This window comes from Phyllostomus hastatus, unplaced genomic scaffold (assembly GCF_019186645.2).
Source record: "Phyllostomus hastatus isolate PE091 unplaced genomic scaffold, TTU_PhHast_1.1 phas_scaffold_78, whole genome shotgun sequence".
In the NCBI taxonomy this organism is placed as follows: domain Eukaryota; kingdom Metazoa; phylum Chordata; class Mammalia; order Chiroptera; family Phyllostomidae; genus Phyllostomus; species Phyllostomus hastatus.
The window spans coordinates 69,576,250-69,586,175 of NW_025334041.1; the positions used below are offsets into that span (position 1 = coordinate 69,576,250).

Below are 9,926 nucleotides of genomic sequence, written 5' to 3' on the forward strand. Positions count from 1 at the left end.
GTTTGTTTTTTTTTGCTGGTCTGTGTTTTATGAAGAAATCCAATTTCAGAAGCAGTGACTTCTTGTTCTCTGTGGTGTGTTTCCTTTCTTTACCACTTTAAGATTTAAAAAAATATGAATAGATTATGAGAATACATACTTGTGCAAAGAATGTGGGGGAGAATTAACTAATTTTTAAATTGTTTGAGATCAGGGAAATACTGGGCTGAACCTGCTGGTGTTTTTCAAATTGTTCCTCAATTTAGCCAAAGCACTGAGTAGCATTTCTTTCTAACAGACACGTTAAAAACAGCTTAACTTTTCTGAATGCAGATAGTGAGGACTACTGCTCTGAATGTTGCCTGAAAAATCTAGACATGTCTTCAGGCTGTTTTGAACAATCCTGTCTCTTTATGGAGAGTTGTTTGGGCTTTTTAGAAACTCATTAATTTGATTGTACGAGCCTGAGTGTTATCAGGAAAAGAAGCTTTAGAAAATGGTTTCAGAATGTGTCATTTTCTCCTTGGTTTAATCTGAGATATAATGTGTGGGCATGCTGGTATTTTAAAAGGCTAAAAGTGTACATATTGCTGTGCCTTCAAATGTGAGGTAGGATTGCTAATAGCAGGATTTTCTTCAGTCTTCTGACTGAAATTCTGCTTTTCTCCTAAGGAGTAATTCTTGGATTTTTAGCGAGGATTCTTTCATTCCTTTTTCATTTTCAATTTGTTGTAGTGATTAAGCAGAAACAAATTTTAAAATTTGTTTAAAAGCTCTGTCAGCTTTCTCTCATTTTGATCATCATATTTAACGTTTCATAAAATAAAGCCCTGTGTTTTCATTTTAACTAGTTTTTTTTCTTGATGAAATGATTTGCGGTATAAGACTAACATTTGGTTTCAATATTAATATATAAGATGAACTACGTGGGTGTCGTTTATTTTCAGTAGTAAATAACTGCTTAACTGGTTATTTTACCTTAGCATAATTCTATTGACTTCTTCAGAGTTTTGCTCTGCAGGGTTCAGACAATATTTGATGTGTGTGTATGTAAAATAAAAATTGCTTGTCATTGAAAGCAGGTTTCATGGTGGTCAGGACCAGGGGAATATCGTGTAGTTGGTTTCAAAATCCAATCAGTGGGTTAATCATTAATTACTCTTTTTTTTTCCAGGAAAGTCTAATTAGGTGGTTTCAGAATTTTAATTTACTAGAATTCTTTCTAAAAGATATTTTTTGTGTGTGTATGCCAATTTGACCTTAAAAAAGGGTTAATTTAGTAAGAATAGGTACCTTTTCTGTTTGTATTGTGGCTTGTTCAATTTCTCATAAACTGTATTTGGTAGCTAAAATCTTGAAAGCAGTTTGGGAACAAAATGTCTGCTTAACCCATGACAAAACTGGCCACAATTTGCCGATTGGGCTGATAACAAAAGCCAGCAACACAAAATAGGTAGAAAAACAGTTTGTTCGGTGATGTGAGACCACTGAAGGTCTTTTTGCATGTTATTTTTTTTCATTCTGATGTTTATGTTGTGCTGGAAGTACATGAAGAGAAGTTTTTGCTCACCCATCGATTCTGATTAACCATTTCATCTAGTGGATTTCTTTTGAGAGTTCAGAAAGCTAGTGCTCACCTGGCGTTTGAGACACATTGGGGTTAAAACCCAGCTTTGCACCCACAGCCCACGTTTCATCCCGGCCCCACCTGGTCAGATGTCTCACAGCTGACGATTTGATCTTTTAAAGCTGCACTTAAATTTCAGTTTTTCAAGTGTTCAACTTAATTATTCACTTAAAAGGCTCTTACTACATTTTTGCAAGTGTCAAACAAAAGATACAGTATGCAGTTTAAAAAAACTTCTCTCCCTGAACACACGGTTGACAAACTGCAATAACTAAAAGTACACATTGACTCTTACATTATCCTCACAAACTGTAAACAAATACTAATGTTTTACATGAGATAATATATTTTTTTCAAAAAATAGAAGGAGATAACAGCATCCTCTCTCCTCTACTGTTTTGACTTCTGCCTTTAGTGTGTGTGTGAGATGGTCTTTTTTTTCTTGTCTTAAAAATCAGATACTCCTGAGCAATAATTAGGATGAGGTTTATGTTTTTACTTATTTAATCTTTGTTTTCACAAATAAATACAAATAACTCAAACTGAAACCCGATGGCTTTGGTGATAATAAAATAGCAGCCACGGGGAAATTTTCTTCATTTTAATGTTCTTTCACAACCCACATTCAGTTTCGGTAGGAAAATTATTAACCTTTCAACAGGGTGCTTCAGCATAGGCTCACAATAGACTCCTGAGTATGATTTGCAGGTTTTGGTTCTATTTTGAGATTTTGGTGTGCAATTTTTTTTTCTTTTTCTTTTCTTTCTGTCTTTCTGTCTTTCTTTCTTTTTTAAGACCTTGGCTTTCTTTGACAGTGACAGTAGGACTTGAAATGCCTTTCAGTGTGCGAGCACTGTACAGTGTGCTTAGTGTTTTGGGGGAAGGACTCCTCTTCCCCGGCCCCCTCCTGTTGTGTGCTGTGAACGAGGAAGTGTCTTTGGCCTCCTTGTTTTCCTCATTCTAATTCTTGGGTAGACGAGAATTATTTTAAAAATCCAGTTGGGCCACATTTCAGTGAGCTCTGTGTTCGGCACCCAACCTGCCCCTGTCTGCCTGGGTTGCCTCAGCGTCCTTAAGCCAAAGCCAATGAAGACTTGTCATCCCAGAGGGCTGCAGGGCCTCCTGGCTGGATATGCGGCCAGGATGCGGTGTCTCCCTGCTGACTGCTGTTGGGGCTGCCCTTCTGGGAGGGGGAAGGGGGGAGGGGACAGAGGATCACCGTCTTGGAAGTCCTGTGTCTTCAGCCTGAAACACACAGGAGGACAGAACGTGGGGCAGGAGAGGCAGGTGCGTGGGATGATCCCCGATGGCAGTTTCCATTTTAGGCGCCTTTTTCTCCATGTCTGACTGGGACTGTGACACCTGCAGGGAGGTCCTGGTCGGGACTCGGTTCTGCCATGCACACTGCCTTGCGTCTGCCAAGGCTGTGCCTCGTGACTCACCAGCCCCTTCCTTGCTCTGTCCCCGTGTTTGTAAGTCCCCACCTGCTCCCACCACCCCCCACAAAGTGGGGAATGTAAACCGAGTAACCCTCGCCTATCTGTGACAATGGTGAGCCCTTCCAGTTCTGCCACTTGCAGTGCTACAGCCTGGGCTTGTGTTTTTTTCTTCTCCTCCTCTTCTTCTTCTCCTACTTCCTGTATGAGGTTAGTTTTTTAAAAATGATAAACAAACTACTTTTTTTTTTTTTTACTTTTTTGGGCCTGGTCGTATGCTGCCTCCTAGCTGTCCAGTGGTGAGCATTTTGCTGGTCTCTACCTGGGCGTGATCGGATGTCGGCTGGGCCGCTGTTGTCCCCCTCCCCTCCCAGGCTGGCAGGTCAAGGTGATGACACATTTTCTTTTCGCTAGTTTGAAAGAAATGCCAGTAGACCTCATGGCTCAAGTGTTCTCCTCAGGGAAGCTGGCCTGACAGCAGAGGAAGGAAGGCCCAGGGAGCATGCGGCTGGGCCAGCGGAAGGTGTGATGACCAAGGGCCGTCCACCGATGTGGGAGGAGTGCCCCACAGTGCCCAGCCCTGGCCGCTCACAGGAGCAGCACCCAGGAAAGGAGATAAGGGATGGATCGGCTAACCCTTCTCCCCAGGTCACCCCAAGAACTTGTTGACGGCTTTTAGAACTTGGGCATGGCTTTTAGGCTGCTTGCTCTTCCTCCCCACTGTGGGGGTCTCAGGAGAAAGCTGTTGGTGAGCACTGAAGTGAGAACTTCGATAGATGGCCAGCCTTCAGTGGCCACAGTTATGAGGCACTGAGCCCATGGCCGGGTACAAGAGAACCACAAGGAGCCGGTGTCATTCACCAGTGGTGATTCTGGGCCTGGGTCTAAATTGCTAGGGGGCTATGAAAACAGATGAGCCTGGTCCTCCTTCCCAGAGCTTCCAATGTAGGACGTCTGGACAGGGCCTGAGATTTGCCTTTTTAACAAAGTGAGGGGTATGTAAGGCTGCTGGTCCAGAGGCCCCTCTGGGGGTCCACTCCAAGGGCCATGGTTGTGGGTGATTGAGCCCCTAAAAGCCTCATGGAACCTCTGACTGTCTGCATTTTCCTCTAATGCTGAGCACAGCCTTGGATGTAAAACCAGCCTTTCAGAAGACCCTTTGCATTGCTCAGTAGCTGTACACCAAAGTTCCCTGTCACAGTGTCAACCAGCCCAGATCTGCTAGAATGTTTTCAAGGATTTGTTCTTTGAAAAGTTGGTTTTATCTTATAGAGAAAGTGGCCATGCTGAGGGGCAGGGTGGCTGGGCCAGGAAGTCATCCAGCGAAGAAAGTCTGTGTGTCACCACCCTTGTCTCCATTCCCACCTCTGGTACAACTGGAAGGAGTGACCTCTTTGTACCACAGGTGAGCAACCTCCCAAGGTCCCCCCAGGTCAGGGGGTTGGAAACAACCAGGAGCATCCCTTCATTCCCACAGGAGAATGCTGCGCTGGGCCTGGGCCCTGCTTGCTGCTCATGGCCAGACTTGTCCTGCGCCTGAGGGAGAGCGGTTGCCCCAGCAGCACAGATCTGAGGGCCTCGGGGATGCTGAGCAGGGAGTGCCCCTCCGGAGCAGTGCCTGGCGTCCGATGTGCTCGCTGACGGGCCAGGAGGACCTGCCTGTGTTCGGGGGAGCCCTGGCACCAGCGCGCAATCTGCCGACAGGGGTGTTGAGGGACACGGAGTCTTTCTGAACCACCTGTGTGTCTGTAGTGATGCGTGGAACACTTTGCAAAAACCGCTTCTCAGGGGAGGTCCCCTCCAGAAAGCTTCTAAGTCTGTTCAGCCTTATGTGGCTTCAGCTCTAGAAATGGGAGCCCCTCAGAAGCAAGGACAGAGCCCTGAGTGTGGGCGCCTCTCTCCCTGCCTGACATCTGCAGCAGCGGTGCAGGATCCCCGTCATTTACCCAAGACTCATATCACTCGGCTCTAAAATTTGTATGTGACAAACAACGGAGGTTTTCTGAGTGTGCCCTCCAGGTTTTAGCTTTGTGAGAAGTAAAAATAGTGCACTCTTGAGAACCGATGTTGTGCACACCCCATCCTCCTGGGAAATCATTTTAGAATCTCAGAAAGTGGGTTTCCAACATGATTAGAATCCAGCACGAGTTGCCACTATCACAATATGAGTGCCAGCTGGTTGTTTTCCTGAGTGCTGATGAAAACCCGGTGCAAAGCAGGCTCGGGTGTGCCTTGCCACTGTGGGTGGCCGGGGGCTCTTGTGTGGCCTCTCAGCATGACGTATGGGCAGCACTGTGAATGCTAAAGTAAAGTGAGGTTTGTGGTCTTCCTGTCCCCTGCCTGGTATTTACGGCCTGGGGAGTAGGGACTGGGGTCGCACTGAGGGGCAAAGCTCCTTGCTCAGGGAACTGTCAGTCTGGGAGTGGGTGTCTGAGTTACTGTTTCTCTCCCCTTTTCCACCCCCTCAGCCAGGAGCCTTTCCTCTGATTGAAACCAGTACAGAGATGGCATGACTTGGGACTTCACTTGGAGAGCATCCAGAGGGTTCCCCAGGCTACATTTGAGGTCCCTGGTGAGGGACCACGCTCAGTGTGATGTGTATGACCTTGAGGCTATCCCTCAGATCCGAGGGACAATCATGTTGTGTACCCACAGTAGAGGGACCTCACTGGTGCCCCTTGAATACTAGAGACTGAAGGAACAGCAAAGTTCAGCCAAGCTGGAGTCAGACTGAGAGAGTAATGTGTGACCAGGAGCTCCTCTGGGACTGTCCCAACACAGGAGAGATGCTACTGGTCTCCACCTGCTTTCAGTGTTTGCTGGCACATGGGAAGCCGTATGTGCTATGGGCTCTGAATTAGTGATAAGTAGACAGCCAGGCCTACATGGAATCCCAAGGGATTGACGCATTCATGTCAAAGTTCCCAGACAAACTCGAGCTATGTCAGGCCTTGTAGTGGAAGCTGATATTCAGAATCTAGGACTGGGTAGGAGGGACTCAGGTCTCCATCCCAGCAGTGTCCCTTCCCATGTAACCTGGGGAAGACGGATCCCTTCCTCTGTGCCTGTGAAATGAAGGTTGACCAGATGATCCTCAGGACCCTGTTGCCTCTCGCTCTGTGATTTTGGTCATGTCCACATGGCCAGGTGTTCCATCGTGAAGCCTGGGCTGCTGCCCTTGGTTTCTCATCTCACTCAGAAGTTGGAGGGGGTGCTGGAGAGGAGTATAGGTTGTTAAGCCACCAAGGAACCAGGCTTCCCCTCCCTTCCATGCTGGCCACTGATGCATTTCTTAGTTCCTGTTTCTCTTTGCCCACCCAGAAAGGCTCTGCATATGAAATCTTGGGTCTCTGTTCTGGATTGTTAAATGCAAGCACATACCAGGAAGCTGGTTTTTCCAATAGACTAGCGACTAGCAAATGAAGCCTTTTAGAAGAAGGAAGGAAGGAAGGAAGGAAGGAAGGAAGGAAGGAAGGAAGGAAGGGAGGGAGGGAAGAAGGGAGGGAGGGAGGGAGGGAGGGAGAAAGAGAGAAAGAAAGGCCGCAGGCATTTGTGTGAATGGGCTAGCTCCTGTGTACAGGATATGGAGCAAAGGTACTGGGGAAAAACAATGTAGAGTTTAAAGACATACAGGCTGTCACAGCTGCCTGTGAGTGTTGGACAGCAAGGGTTTTGTAGGGCAAGCTTTGCTTCCTGAAGCCTGTAGTGCCACAGATGGCCCTTAGGAGAGGGGCTGGGCAGGGTTGCCCGCATAGCATTCCTAACGCTGCTAAAGGCTGCTGTCTGAGAGATAGCTCTTTGGGATGCACATAACAGCCAAATCTAACCACTTTCCTCATTTCCTGACTTCTCAGGGTCTTTTGTATGGTACTGTGCATCTGCATGAATCTCTTGGGGAAGGATGGAGTTCTTTCAAAATCACGCATCCCTCTCCCTTTTTACTCAGTTTTGTGCCATTAACAAAAGTCAGGAAATGGGGAGGAGCAGGGCTGCCGGCTTTCCTGGTGAACTCAGGGCTGCCTCTGGGCAGGTTGCATGTGGAGGGGACAGCTACGCCCCCAAGGAGCAGTCAGAGGCAGAACTGGTCCCTTCTCTGACCATCAGGGGTGGCTGGGCAGAGAACACGGCAAGAACATCCCTCCCATGGCATTGCTATCTTCCTCCCAGAGTGCCTCTGAGTAGCAGAGTAAAGCACCAGCTGGCTTGTCGGGTTGCAGTGTAGACTTTGGCGGGGGGGCGGTGGCGTAGTACTGTCTCTATTTCCATTGCTCACCCTCTCTGTATCTTTGGAAGCATCCTTCCACTTGTTGGAGAAAATTAGCTTTCTCAAATGATGTGCTCCTCAAAAGCCAAACCATTCTTGTCTCAAGTGGCAAAACAGGATTTAATAGAACCAGAGTCCTTGGAGCTGTTCTCAGGCTGTACTGTCCTCTGGGCCTTTGCTTGGTCAGGAGCCTTCCTGCACTTTGCTGGGGCTGCTGGGCACAAGCTCATCTGGTAAGATGCCCTCATGTACAGCTGGGAGGCCAGCTCCCCTGGGATGGGAGAGGACAGGGGACTGGAAAATCAGTACCACCATGCTTGCTCATCCCCATGGGGTAGCAATTCCACAGGGACCTCTTTTAACTCTCTTTGCTACTGGGAGAAGGCTCCAGGAACCATCTGGGCAAACAGGTTGTGTGGAAATTCCTGCGTGACTCTCCAGCTGGACCAATAGGGGCATGAGGGGAAGAGCCTCGGTTGCCACCGGATAGACCCTGACCCAGAGTCTGACCTCAACTTGTCAGTAAATAGGCAGTGAGTGAGCTTCTGGGAACATCTGCCTTTTCAGGCTCTTCTGAATTATTTTTAAACGATGCCCCACCCCCCACCGCCACCCGCAATTTTTGTCAACTATCACTATTTGAATAGATGCTGATAAATTTGATCCCCAGCTCACTGTGGCATTTACGATCTGTCTTTCCCTTTTTGGTTTCCACGTACTGGAGTGACTGTCTCTCAATGCGGTTGGCAGTGACCTGTGTTTTTCATGCATGTTTTTGTTTCAGAATAACTGGGAGATGAAACAGGAAGCTCTATGACACACTTGATCGAAAATGACACAGACAAAAAAATCAGGACTCAGCCCCCTTCCAGCACCTCTACCTCCTGCCTGCTGCCCACAGCCGGGATGCAGGTGACAGGCCTGCCCTGGGACTGCCTCTGACGGCCGTGGACTTCAAGGGCCTCTGCATTTGCTGAGGATGTGTCTGCGATACTATGGTCATGATCTAGCCTGGGTGGCTTCCTATTTATCTTGCTGTCTCTGTGTGTATTAATCTCTTTTTCTTCATTAAAAGCTAAGCAAAAAATAGATAAATTGTTTGCTCATTAGCTATATTTAAGCACTAATTTAAATGGTACCAAATTGTGTTTGAGATTAATTTCTATAAGACCACAAGTAAACCCTGCCATAACCATGCAGATCATTATGACATTTTTAGAAGCATGTTGAGCTTGAATCTATTCTTACTCAGACTTCTCTGCTCAGCCTTTTCTTCTGCCTCTGTAGAAGGCTTCTCTCCAGTCGGTGTTGGCATATTGGCTTTTCAGAAAAACACAGGAAGACATTTGGAAGTGGGTGTACTCTGAACTAGCCTGCCAGTAGTGACCCCAAAATCATCACCAAACTTGAGCTTTCTCCCAGACGCCTCTGTCTTCTCAGCTGCCATCCTCTCTCCCTCCACACATCAGTCACCCGTGCACTTCTTCATTCTGCACAGCTCTCTTAGGGGCCTACTCCATGCTGTGTTCTGAAGACAGAGCAGTGGCCAGGACCAGCTCTGCTCCGGCCTCCGGCTCCACTAGCCTCCATATGAGTGAGTGGGCACTGGGGGGTTGTCCATGACGTGCAGGGGGACGTGTACTTATCATGGATGGACAGCACGGTCATTTCATTTAGGTGTCCTGACTGCTTAAATCTGAGCCCCTGAAGTTGGCAACTAAGTATTCCTTAAAAATGGTTGAATTCCTCAAAGCGTTCTTCTTTGGCATCCCACTCTCTTCCCCAACGGAGTCGACAGCTTGACCCTCCCAGGAAGACAGCCAAAGACACCATTAGAAATTGCTTCCGGCACTTCCAGTCTTCACTTTTACACTTAGCAGACATCCAAGAACAGTTTAAAATGACTGGTGTACTGTTTACACTTCTCAGGATTAATTTCTCAGTAGACCACGATGAAAATCTCAACAACCTCCCCCCTCACCCCCCGCAGTGCGCATGGCACAGTAGATACTGCCATTGGAACCGAGGTCCCAGCCCAGGTGTCCCCTCCTCAGGAAGGCTCTCTCTGACCACCACGTTCTGGGGGGACCCCTTCTATTTCTCCCTAGCTCATGGGTCTATTTTATTTTCTTCACAGAACTTACCACTATCAACAATTATCCTGATCATTTATTTATTAATTAGCTATTGGCCTCTTACCTGCCCCCAGTTTCAGCTGTGTAAAGGCAGATTCTGGTCTGTCTATTGCCCAGTCTGTCCCAGCCCCTGATGTTCTGTTCATCAATTATGTGTTGACTAGGTCCATTATCTCATTAGTCCCTTCTCATCGCAAGGCCGTGGTGTCGGCAGCCCAGGATTCTAACCACTGTTCATTGGACTAGGAACTGCATCCACTGATCTCTGATGAGGTAACACAGTGAATGGAGCAGCTGAGTTGAGGAGCCAGGCTTTCTGGCAGGACTCACCCAGCAGAAAAAGCTGATCGTGAGCCACATGCTCTCTCAATAATCAGACTCTCATCTGAACCAAGCTTTGCCTTGGAAATAAATGTCCTTAAGCCAAGTTGTATTTACTTGCATTCCTGGGAGGTTAAAGGTGACCATGTGGTGGAGGGCCATGT

At 47.4% G+C, this 9,926-nt stretch overlaps 1 long non-coding RNA gene across 2 annotated transcripts in view; it reads left to right on the forward strand.

The window, feature by feature from the left end:
* Positions 1 to 8,395, forward strand: part of LOC123811705 — a 54,265-nt gene extending 45,870 nt beyond the window's left edge. The window contains exons 2-3 of one of the 2 annotated variants that reach the window (XR_006784422.1): positions 4,315 to 4,447; positions 8,091 to 8,395. This is a non-coding gene — a long non-coding RNA (uncharacterized LOC123811705). The remainder of the gene's footprint in view (positions 1 to 4,314; positions 4,448 to 8,090) is intronic. The other variant, XR_006784421.1, reaches the window with a different exon arrangement.
* Positions 8,396 to 9,926: the final 1,531 nt, after the last annotated feature.